We start from the raw sequence: 13,521 nt of genomic DNA, 5'->3' as shown, positions 1-13,521 counted from the left end.
AATGGGTAGGGCCAATGGAAAGGGGTGTGGTCAACTAGAAAGGGGTGGGGCTATGCTCAAATCCACAACAACTAGAACTTTAATTACATACGCTGCCCTGGGTGCTAAACAGTCATTACAAGAGTCCAATCAAGACAAAATGAAGTGTAGAAGAAAAAAATATTTCAATGCATTGGCTACATGACAACTTATTTAATATCTAGATGGAAACACAGGTTGTGTGGCATGAAAAAATAAATTACTTTTTAAATACATTACTGGAATGTCAGTCAAAATCAAGTATAAAAAAACAAGCAGCACTCAACTCAAACCACTACTCCTTGCACAGCAGTTCTAATTATAATTTATATTCAGCTTTATAAAATTACCAAGTAACATGCTGAAAGTAGCAATCTCTGTGATACCTCCACTTGTAAAAATTGTTTCTTATCCAAAAAAGACCTGCTGCCTGACAGCTATCTACTTGTTTCATGTGGAAGACATGATCAAAGTAAACAATGAACAGCAAACAAGAAACAAGCTCAAGATAAATTGCTTAAAGGATTCCTGCACAAGTTATGGACCACACATGATAGATTGGCATTATGTTTAGTTTACGGGTAAAGCCTGCAAAGATGACTGCAAGTCTCCAACAAAAGATGACTGCAAGTCTCCAACAAATGTAATGAGCTTCTGAAAATACTGTAATCCTGTCCTTTATTACAAATACTGTCATATGCATTTCAATACCCAAGGCTTATACTATGTTCTTCATCTGTAAATATATTTGTAATTAACTGCTATGTTAATCAAATTGTTAATCGCTATGTAATCCAATGTAACTACTGTCTGTTTATTTTAACTGTGGAGCTTTTCTCCCCGGGCCTCCGCTGAAAATGGACCTATGTCCAGTCAGACACTCCCGGTCAACAAATGTAAATAAATAAATAAATAAATAAATAAATAAATTATACATTATCTAGTTATGTAAATATTCTCTGCATGGCAACAACGAAAAGGCTTTCAATGCTGGTAATTCTCTAACAGTATGCTTAGTAAAACTTACTTGCATCTTACAATCTCCGACAAGCTTACCTGATGGTCATTAAATCATTGCTACTCAAACACAGAGCAAAAGGGCACTGCGACAGCATGCATTTCCTGAATAATAAGAAGCATAAATAAACAGTATAAAAATATGACAGAAAACCAGAACATTCTGCAAAATCAAGGACAGATGAAAAGCCACAGTTGTACTTGTGGTCTACCTTGGATGGGGGATACACTGTACACTTACACTGCATAACTGCTCCTTGCCTTCCTTGGACACATCCAGACTCACGACATGGGGGAGTGGGGTGCAGCAAGTATGTCACAAGTTGAAATGTCTCTGGCTGATGGTGATGGATCTGACACTCATACCTCTCAACTTCAGAGCAAGAAATCTGGACAAAGCCATACATAGAACTAGAAGTGGGACACAGGCCCAGAAATAAGGACAATTTTTAAATATTGCTCTTATAAACTTAGAAAGATAATAGAACAGTAGTAGGTCTTGCATTAGTATGAATTTTCTGAAGGGTATGAAATCTGAAACTCAAATGTCTGCCGTTATTTTCTAACTTCAATCTTTAATGACTTGCCACTAATTTGCCAGAAAACCACAATTTTATGAAAAACAGACCAAAAATGTGATGGAAAAATATAACATTGCCACACAATGCAGCTGGAAACCTGTCAAAGAAGGGACACCTTTTTAATATTAACACTGTTAACTTGTGCAGCTAACAAAATAAGAGCATCTACATGCATTTCTGAAATAAAAGTAATCTATAACTCTGATCATTACAGTTATATATAATTGTAAACCCTCCACGTTTTCTTCCAAAATTGCCATTTTGAGGAGGGATTCTTAGGGGAGAGCAACATTTTGAGCCAAAATTGGGGACAGTTGAGAGGTCTGGATACTCCTAATTCTATAAAGCAATTTGCACGTACCTCTCAACCTCTTAATGCAGGTAATCTGGACAAGGCCAAATATATTGGGGGAACATACAACTACTACTAAAATTGCTCTTGTATAAACTTAAGACAGTTGATAAATAACAGGTCTTGCTTTAGCATACATTTTTCTGAAGGTTATGATGTCCGAAACTCAATGTCTTTCATTTAGTGACTTCATTCCTAAATGATTTGCCAGAAAACCACAAATTTTATGAGGAACAAACCAAAAATAAGAAGCAAATATCTATTCATTCTGCAAAAATATGGACAGCAGAGAGGTACAGTTCAACTTGGGCTGGCTGAGTTTGCTGCCCTTCCCCCCTCAAAATCATGGTTAAATGGAGCCTCCCCCCTGCAGTCATTCTAATGTCCCATTCCTTGGTTATTTCACCCCATTTACCATAAACAATGTAATGTGCATACTGCTTTACTTCTGCGATGATTTGGATTTCATTTGAAAGTTTTATTTTGCATTTTACAGCACAAACCCCAATAGATATCTGCTAAACAAAACATTGCAGTCTCACAATGAAAACAGACTTAGCATTAAAACTTCTCTGCCCTTGAAACTCACATGCATTGAAACAGCATTGAAACCCACATTCAAAAAAAATACATTTTGCCAGCAGCAGATAAAGATTAACTTTAGGCTGTTTTCAAATCATAGGCCCACTGAACACGAAACATACACATGCTCTTTGATACACTTCCTGATTGTATTAAATTATATTCCTTGTACAATACAGTACAGCTGTTAGAGGGCATTTTAAATTTATTGATTTGAACATTTATCCAGTAAACAATGAAACGATATGCATGCACCAATGACAAAACTGCCCAATTCAGAACATTTCCATCATAAAAGTCTGTTCAACCTTCTACAGTCCACCAGTATCAGTAAATATGCACAATCTCTGAAGTAGTAAAAGTCATCTAAATAATTCCACATTAAAGAAATCTGTAACTAATGAAGAGGTTGCTGCTATCAAACAACGTTATATGTCATTGTTTCATCTACAAATAAAGTGCCTGTTGCCCTTGAGGAATAAATTGCCTATGCTGCATGCATTAAAAAAATAATAAGCTGGTAATATCGTAATATGGAATGTATGGCAAACTGATAACAGGTTCATAGTTACTAGATATCTTCATCAAAAAGGACTGCAGCATCCACCCCCTTTACAACACAGTACAGTATCAGCAATGCATCTACCTACTGTGGGAGTAGAACCCACAGCCTTTTGCATCAAAAGCAAATACACTACCTGTTGTGCTATTAACAATGCAAACGGACTCAGCATAAGCAGCACTAAACTTTTGTTCCCCTGCAGCTCTCAGCTCCTTGTAAAATCTACTCGACACTCAGCTGATTCTCTGAGCTTTGCAGCACAAGAAATCTGGAAAAAGCCAAAATTTATTGGGGGTAGGACAAAAGCCCAAAAACCAGGGACACATTTTAAACATTGCTTGTATAATGTCGGAAAGTTGCCAGAATAAAATGGTGTGTTACCACCATACATTTCACTGCCACGTCTTGAACCCAATGGACCCTGTAAAAAACAGTCAGAGAAACATACCACTATGCCAAATCAGCTGTTTTGTAGAAGAGAGGAAGACTGAATCTTAAATGGCTACCATTTAGTGAATTCAGTTCTCACCATAGCTGTCAACTTCTTAGCACAAAACACCTGAACAAAGCCAATAATGGGGGAATAGAGCTCCCAAACATATTCAGTGAATTCAGTTCTCACCATAGCTGTCAACCTCTTAGCAAAAAACATGTGGACAAAGCCAGTAATGGGGGGAATACAGCCCCCAAACATTCAGTGAATTCAGTTCTCAACATAGCTCTCAACCTTAGCACAAAATACCTGGACAAAGCCAATAATGAGGCAATACAGTCCCAAAAATAGGGACAAATTTCAAATATCCATGTTATAAACTTAGACAATTGCTAGAATACAAGGTTTTGTGTTACCATGTACTTTCTGAAGAATTTGAAGTCTGAAATTCAAATGCTTGTTATTTTTAAATATTTGTTAACCAGGAAACTAGTCAGACTTGGAACAAAAGCCAATTTTCAGCAGAACAGGGAGAAATGCACCAGACACATCTTTATAAGATGGGAGGACATGCAGACTCCACACAGGAGGCACCCTAGCCAAGAATCAAACTAGAGAACCTATAGCTGTCAGGCAACAATGCTACCAATGCACCACAGACTTTGCAAGGAAAAATGACGATACAGAAACCACCAATTTTAGGAGGAACAGAACAAATATGAGGCAAAAATCTGCAAATTTTTTACAAATGGTGGTGGGTAGGGAATTCAGGTCCTTGACACCTGCATCCAAGGTGCAGGGTTCAAGCCTGAGTATCTCTAGCCACTAGTAAATAGCAACTCAGGTATTACACACACACCTGTTGTAGAATATCCAGCAACACACATGAAATGTATCCAGAGCAACAGTAAAATCCAAGTCACCCGTGACATGAACGCAGTAAAATCCAAGGAGCCTGCGCAATGAAATCCCTCATGAGAGCTCAAAACTCACCTCACCTCTCTCCTGATTGGTCCTGCCTGCAGATGAAGCAGACCAGAGCTATTCTGTTCTGTGCGGTCATCACCGCATAAATTCCTGGGCATTTGAGGGGCAGAAATGCCTTCCCCTGTATCTGGACTGCTGACAAACCAGTCTGCACATGCACGGAGTTCCAGGACTCGTAATTAGTTGTTTTCTTGGTTCACAGTTGTGTTTTCTTTTTGTTTTTCTAGGTGGGGGGGGGGGCTGCAGTCCTGCAGTCCTATAGCACGAGCCTTCCCTGCCTGTAAGAATCCTACTTGAACTTTGCCCACTCTGCCTCATCCCCTCCCTCCTTTCTGCCACTATGTCTTTACAGATATCCACTCCTACCTGTATTCTAGGTTTTCCTGCTCTTTGACTTCTACCTTCCACTATACTCCTATCTTCACTTTTTACCTCCTCCTCCTCCTCCTATCTCTCTCTCCTCATGCACCCTATACCCCTCCTTTTTCTTTTCCCTGGTACCTGGTCCTCTCTTTCCTGGCAACTATATGCCTCACTACACTTACACTTAGGTTAGCAATTACCCATCTTAATGAATATTCTTTTGATGAATCGGTGTTTGTATGTCTCATAACAGCTTATCTATGTTTAATTTTTCTCTCTGTTCATACATTATATAAATTAATCTATTTTTCTGTATGATTGTTTGATTAAATACGTAATCTGATTGTATAAAATAAAAAATAAAAAAAAAAAAAAGGTTATTGATGTAATGGAGCTTTTCTCCTCGGGTCTCTGCTGAAAAAGGGCATCTGCCTAGCCAGACCAACACTGTCAATAAATGGCAAATAAATAAGGCAGTCAATTTGTTTTAGCATATGTAATGATGTTTCTTGGACTGTATTCACGATCTTCCCTTTTTTGTCAAGATTTGTAAAGATTTTAGAGAGGATATGCATCTTTATTTTACTGAACATACATTAGCCAGCTCATTCATGTTGATTGAAGGACTTTTTCTCTCCTTTTGTAAAGAAGCTCACCAATTACTGCTTTGGCAAAGGGGTCAACAAGAATGGGTTATTCCCATCTGCTGAACAGTTCTTCATGTTGTCAACTTATTGTACCTTGCTTAAAGCTATTTGGTATATAGTTTAAACTTGTGTTTAGGGTTTAGTCATGTAAGTTTGTTGAGATGGGGTAAATGAAGGTAGTAATTTTTGACTGCAGATTGTTTTGAGGTCAAATGGTGGGTGTGGAAGTTTAATTGTCCATGGATGGTGGTGCTGAAGTGTGCATGCAGTTCTATGTGGGTGGTGGTGCTGAAGTGTGCATGCAGTTCTATGTGTGTGGTGGTGCTCCAATGTGCATGCAGTTCTATGTGGGTGGTGGTGTGCCAGTGTGCATGCAGTTCTATGTGGGTGGTGGTGCTCTAGTGTGCATGCAGTTCTATGTGGGTGGTGGTGCTCCAGTGTGCATGCAGTTCTATGTGGGTGGTGGTGCTCCAGTGTGCATGCAGTTCTATGTGGGTGGTGGTGCGCCAGTGTGCATGCAGTTCTATGTGGGTGGTGGTGCACCAGTGTGCACGCAGTTCTATGTGGGTGGTGGTGCTCCAGTGTGCATGCAATTCTATGTGGGTGGTGGTGTGCCAGTGTGCATGCAGCTCTATGTGGGTGGTGGTGCTTCAGTGTGCATGCAGTTCTATGTGGCTGGTGGTGCGCCAGTGTGCATGCAGTTCTATGTGGGTGGTGGTGCTCCAGTGTGCATGCAGTTCTATGTGGATGGTGGTGCTCCAGTGTGCATGCAGTTTCAAGACTTAGCCATGGTGTTTAGGTTCACAGATGGAAATCTGTGATGATGAAAAGGGAAATGAAATCCATGGTATATTGAGTTATTACGTGACCTATGTACATGCTTACACTAGATTGCCATATAAGTGACTTATCAATAAGGTTACAATGCATTTCATTTGACATCTGTGGAATAACATTACTGGTCAAGCATGTAAGACTTTGACAGTTTATTGCAGGAGAGGTCTCCAATACGCATGCATACAAAGAGAGCTACAAGCTGGTCAATGCCTTGTATCTAGTCACTGCCACTCATTGCCTACAAATAAGCAGGAAGAGAAGAAGCAGAAGATGAAACTTGAACCTGCTTAGCAGATATATTCTAGATGAAATCCTTTCAACTTGAAGTGATTTACCTGTATGTCTGGCACCTTGATACTTCCTTAGTCTGACAAAGGGATGGTGTCAAGGTGGTAGCAGCAGGGGTAGATGCGAAACTGCAGAATTTTTGAAGGAAACTGGAGAGAAAACTAGGAAGCCTTAATTAGAGTTTAAATAATAATAATAATGTCCTTATTAAAGAACAGTTAGGGATAAAAAGAAAGAAGAGTTCCTTGCATTTTTTTTCAGATGAAAGGGTTTCTAAAATTTGAACTACCCAGACACCATCTCTCATAGACTTATATTCTGTATAGCAAGATTCTAAAACTGCACTGTATATGTTTGCAATTTGGTGGGTTTTTCTTTTCTATTAAAATGAGTAGATAAGTAATTTTGTGGTAAATCATGAATTTGAATTATTTTCCCTTTAATAACATCAAACCTTGCATTCTACATAAAAAAAACTGACATGTAAAGTTATACCACTACTGTACTGTGTGCATTTTCTTGTTAGGAACCCTTTGTCATACTGAAAAATGGTTAATACAGATATGATAGCAGGAAAGTTGTGACAAAGATAAGTAAATTAAATTAGCAGGGCAAGTACCATGATTTAATAATCTATTTTCTTATTTTAAAGACATACATTTCCTTGTTTCAAAGGTCTGAAGCCAAGAATACTGGAATACAATTGTGAACTACTAAAAGTAAGCACAGTTTTAGTTAAAACAAAAGTTGCTACACGAACAGGCAGCAGAATAAAAGGGGATCAGAAATATTGCATTTCCCTGCACTTGGGCTCTAAAACCAACATTTTTACATTCGTTTTCTGACTGGACTCTTGTGACAGACATGTGCTGTAATAATCCAATCCGAGTTGACGTCTGCTGGATAAAAGCTCACTGTGTGTTTTCCTGATTGGTCTGTAGGCCTTGCTGATGTTAAACTTGTTTTTTTTTCTGATTCTGTAGACACCTTGTGTTTGTGTGACTTTGTGCCCAACTCTTTAGGCCTGCTCTTGATTTGGCTACTTTGCCTGAGAGTCATAGAGAATCTGCTACATGTAAAGCCATCTGCTGCTAAAAGAATAAAAATAAATATCATTTTGCACTTCTGCTGATTATTTGTGCTATATTTCATAAGGATACTGTATTAGTTGTTACATTTCTTGCACTTTAGTAAAGTTTCAAAGCTGAGCTGCTTCCACTGCTGCTGGAGTATCTAGATCATGTGGTTTCCCCTCTCTTGAAGTAAGGGGGTTTTCTGACTGCACTCTTCTGGTAGCCTTGTGCTGTAGCAAACCTATCTTGAGTTGGGATCTGATGACTGAAACCTTACTGTGTGTTTTCCTGTTTGTCTGTAGGCCTTGATGTTGTAAATCTTATTTTTTTTCTGATGCTATATAAGCCCAGTGTTTGTGTGGGTTTCTGCTCAGTTTCTCAGAGATGGTCTTAGTTTGGCTAATTCACCTAACAGTTACAGAGAATCTGCGGATTCTAAAACAATCCACTAGTAAAATAATGAAAATAAATATCATGTTGCACTTTTGCTGATTATTTTTACTGTATTTCATAAGAATCCTGTCTTACTTGTTACATTTCTTGCACTTTAGTAGAGTTTCAAAGCTGAATTGTTTCCACTGCTGCTGTAGTACATCATGTTTTCTAGTTTTGCATGACTGTAGTATCTAGCTTGTGTGGTTTCCCTGCACTTTAGCTCTAAATCCAGCATTTTTACATTAAGAGGGTTTTCTGACTACGCTCTTGGGGTAGAAGTGTGTTTAAGCAAACCTATCTGATTTGGGGGCTGCTGGCTGAAAGCTTATTGTGTGCTTTCCTGATTAGTCTGTAGACCTTGCTGTTGTAAAACTTGTTTTTTTCTGATTCTATATAAGGCCATTGTTTGCACTAAGCTTTTCTTCAGATGGCTGCAGTTATCAGTGCCTGTATAGATGTAAAAGCATTCAAGTTAAAATTAACCTTAAATTAGCTATCTCTGCAACCTTCCCCCAGTCCCCCTGCTGCTCTAGGAGCATCTGAGTTGTGCACAAAGCAACATCACCTTGTCAGATAGATGCAGTTCACACTGAGTATATCACCCATTCTTCATCTGTGTGCTATCATCCCAGTCCAATTAAATCTGCCCAATCTTCTCTCTGGTTAAACCCTTAGTAAAAAATAGAACCATGGATAGGCACTTTCCTGCTATCTCTGTGGCCAGCCTGGTGGACATGGGGATCCTATCAATGTAACAAATTCTTCTAATGCCAAGCTGAAGGTACTACTGCTCAATGCTAGGAGGCTTAACAACAAAGTGCACTTCCTGGAAGCTCTCCTCACCCTTGAGAATGCTGACATCTGTGCAGTTGCAGAGATATGGTTCCATGCTCCAGAAACTCCCAGGGAGTACAAAGCTGCAATGCCTATGTCACATTCAAACCACACCCTGAAAGGAAGAAAATGAATGGAGGATGTGTTTCCATTTACATAAAAGGCAATCACGCCACAAGATTGGTCAAGCAGGATGACTTGCTTGAGCTACTCCATGTCCAGCTGATAATACGCAAAATGCCCCGCAGTATCATCCCTAATTACAGGTCCCCAATCATAAACCATGAAAACCACTCTGCATACCTGAAGTTACTAGAATCACTTACCCTTCAGGCCAACAGTTGGTCTGTTTTAAGAATCAGAAATCTTTGAAATGCCTTTTATGTTATAAAGGTAGCTATCCTTTAGGTGTTGCTTCACAATGTGCAGGGACCTATAGTTGTAGGACTTGCAGTGTATGTAAATATATAGATCAGGAGAGAGTTTTTATTCACCCTGTTACCAAGAAGGTTTATACTTTTTTCTTTTTATGCTGATTGTACAAATAAGAACCTAGTGTACCTAGTTAAGTGCCAAGCCTGCCCGGTCTGTTATGTGGGCAAGACCAACCTATACATGAACAACTTTGTGAAATTCATAAATTAGACAGGAATAATGCACTAGCTAAGGATATATCTTGTCAAGGTTCTAGTTATACTTTTACTTTTTTAGTGCTGCAACTAATTTCAGAGTATGAGAATGGGAGATCTTATTAATAAAACAGAGGAATGTGAAATGAGATGCATTATTTTGCTTCAAGCAGATAAGGGATATGGTCTGAATGAGTCTGTACCTTTAAAACCACATCTGAAGTCACATGATCTGTTTAAATAGCTTTGGCAGTTACTTTGTTTCAAGTTGTGTATTTAAGCAGTGTGTTTGTGCTAAATTTTTATGGTCTGATGAAGCATCCATTAAGAGGTGAAAAGTCCTTACCTACTTGTACAATTAAAGTTTTATTTGTTTTTTAAGCCATGCTTTTGGACGTCTCTGCATGTTTTTTACCTTTTACTCTGGCTACTGTGCCAACTTTAACACATGACTTCAAATATTAGCTGTCACATCAGTGATTCACATACTGCAGGCATGCACTGCCAAAATGCTCTCATTACTGGTACTCTTGTTTAAGGGAATCCAACAACAGCCATCTCGTAAACTTCAGTTTTATGATAAATCAGATATGTTAAAATAAGAATAATGGGGAAGTATATGAATCTGGACAGTTAGTGCTTGTGAGATTACTGCATTACTTCTGCTAAGAGTACTGCATTTCTCTGAGCATTCCGGTTACTGAAACGGCTGTACTCCACTACCAGAAAATGTCATTGTTTAAGGAGTACGTTTGGCAATAAAACTAAACACTATATTCAGAAGACTAGGTTTAAGCACAAAACAGATAGTTATCCAGTTACATTTCTACTAATAAAACACGTGTCCTTATTAAAAAGAGTGAGAAAAGTGAAACCAGATGTTTAATAGCAATAGGTTGTGCTGTTCCATTCTAGTATTATTGGTCTGTTATTCCACTAATGCTCATTAGACACTAGATGGCAGCAGATACATTCTTTCAAAACCACACTTCTGTTGAAACTTCCTATTAATTACATTTTTTAGCCTTGGATGTTATTTCATTTTTATTTTATAGTTTTCTGTTTTGGCATTTTTCTCTTTATTTTCCATTCAGCATAATGGATCATATTTCATCCTTAATCCTCTTGGATTCAGGAACATGCCCACTGCAATGGCAGATTGCCTACTGCAGGTAGAGATCTGGGTGTGATGTGGCCCAGATCAGATTATTATCAATTAACAAAGTAAAAATTAACTGCACTAGTCACAGCTAAGTGGTGGATTTAGGCATGGGTGCAGGGGCGCGCATTGCCCCCTTTTGTCCATTAGAACTTTTGTTCTTCATTTTTTTTGTACCCTTTCCATTTTCCGTTTTCAAGTTACATTTTTTTTAACTGTCATGGAGACAAAATCATATATGGAGTCCATATATGATCAATGTATCCATGACAGTTTAAAAAAAAACCGTGGACAGTACCGTACATTTTTTTCAGTTCTGGTTCATTTCAACCAATCAATGGTGTGAAAAATCGCGCCTACCTCAAATACATTGGAGAAACGATCGAAGGTCGCAGAGCCAAGTGATTTTATAATCTCCTCAATTGCTCCTCCAAATAATTCTCTGTTGTAGTTGAGTTAGGCGCGTTTTGGTAAAACCTTCAGAGAGCATCGTGTTGGAAGAAACTTGCGGGAATAATAATATTCAATAAGTCAGCAGTGACTGTACAGAGTTCCGAACTCCAGCAACAAACTCCGTTGAGTCAACAAGTCTGTGAGAGGTTTTTTTTTTTTTTTTTTTATTTTTGTACCAAAGAGCCAACTGTTTGATTACTCATTTTAAAAAGTTAAATATTTTGCACTGTGAGTCACTGACTGTTTGTAAGAGGACATTATACTGTAACACACAGACAAACATGTTACTATGATGCAAATAATTAAAACTTATAAAGCTCAGAGAGGGCTTTGACATTCCAGTCTACAATTAAAACTAGGGTTAGATGTATACAGGCTGTCCATTTTAAACTTTATTTATCTATAGTTCATAATACATAATATTACTGTCAATATGCAAGGCACTAATGAGGTAATGTGTGGCATGAAGATGCAGATGTGGAACATGAAATAATATTTCATATGATTTTCCTTAGCTTGTGTGTGTGTGCTCTTTCAAATAATAATTATTAATAATTAAGTTCCCCGAAATGGTTTTAAAATACCTCAAGATGGCTTGGCAGATTGTAGTTAAAAATGGTGCCATGTATGATCTGCACTAGTTTTCCCCACGTGCTCTTGCGTTTTGCCTTGTGGAGTCTTTCTTAGGTCAACTTGTGAAGATCTGACTCACTAGGACTCCGTCAATTTATTTCTAAATTAGGCTTTTACAGGTGTAAGTGGTATCAGTTGAAAATAACGTGTCCCCTTCCTAGATGTCTTAGGTAGCATTTTGAGGGCTGAGTACATAAAAAAATAGATGAGTTGTGGGGCTACAAAAAGTAACTTTGAGAAGTACAAATATCTGACTACACCAGTCCCAGACAAGCACACAGTGATGCCAATCGCCCAACAAGAAACATCACTCCCCTGTTTTACCTTTAGCAAGAAATGATGTAGACTGAGTATCCAAAATACTACTCTCTCTCTCTCACCCTTTTCCACAACAAACAGTAGTCCTCTGCTCCTTCAGACAAGTAGTACATAAGCACATCATGGATACGCAGGTAGTGAGCGTGGTAACCAAAACATAGTCAGTGAAATACCGAGTGACTGCACGTCTAAACTGAGTAGTCTTCACATACACAGCTTTTAATTACCCTTTGGCTTGTTCCTGTGCATGCTCAATTCCTACCTGGTGTTGGCCAACATGTATGCAAGTGTTTTCTGCCTGACCTGCCTTAGCTTTGACTGTTATCTAGCCATTGTCCATTCTCTGACTAGCTCCCGGCTCAGGTCTAGAGACACCATACTGGCATCGCTGGGAATTATTTGGACTTTGTCTGCAGTGCTCGCCCTGCCTGCCTTCATCCTTCACAAAACCAAATACACACTTAACAACACAGTGCTTCAGTGCGATATGTACTTCAGTGACTTTGCAGTCCCACAGAAGGAAGAGGTGTAATACTACTGGCTGGCCGGTTTGGGTCTCAGCACAACCCTGTTAGGTTTTGTCCTTCCTTTCCTGTTAATGACAGTTTTTTACTGCTTCATCGGAAGAACAGTTACCAAACATTTTCAGAATGTCAAGAAAGAAGACCAGAAAAAGAAACGACTTCTCATGAATCGGTACTTTGGTGGTGGTCTTTGCCATCTGCTGGCTGCCATTTCATGTTTTGAAAACTGCTCACAACATTGGAATGCTCTGACTTTTCAGTATTCCCTGTCCCTTTCATGAGTTCATAATACAAGCCTATTCATATGCCACTTCTTGGCTTACATCAACAGCTGCCTGAACCCTTTCCTTTACGCCTTTTTTGACCCGCGGTTCAGATCCCAGTGTTACTATTTACTGCGTATGGAAAAGGCTGGGCATAGACAGATCAGCTCTCTCTCCTCCACCATGAGTGGACAAACCCAGAAATCAGAAATCCAGTCACTGGCAATGAAGGTTTAGATGTCAGAGCAGATCACCTCAAAGAATAGTGCACTGGAGATGGACTTGCATGTGTCATGACCAAAGGTTGCCTATCGTGACCAAGTGCTGTCCCTGGACCCTCCAGTGAAAGAAATGACAGCTGATGATGCAAAGCACTTGGAAAAAAATCAAGGTAGAGAGTTAAAGAAGCATTCAATGTCCCGGTCAATTCCATTCCAAGACGTTAAACCTGCGTGCCACATCAGGTGGGACTTTAGCTGGGTTATCCAGTCACTAGTGTTGTGTAGGAAAAGACATTATACCAGACCCTGCAG

General features: G+C 39.0%; 1 pseudogene; it reads left to right on the top strand.

Annotated features, from left to right (window-relative positions):
- Positions 1–12,433: 12,433 nt before the first annotated feature.
- Positions 12,434–13,233, top strand: LOC122808050 (annotated as a pseudogene).
- Positions 13,234–13,521: the final 288 nt, after the last annotated feature.

This window comes from Protopterus annectens, chromosome 8.part0 (assembly GCF_019279795.1).
Source record: "Protopterus annectens isolate FY-2018-M chromosome 8.part0, PAN1.0, whole genome shotgun sequence".
NCBI lineage: Eukaryota > Metazoa > Chordata > Ceratodontiformes > Protopteridae > Protopterus > Protopterus annectens.
This window is presented reverse-complemented; position numbering and strand designations above follow the sequence as displayed.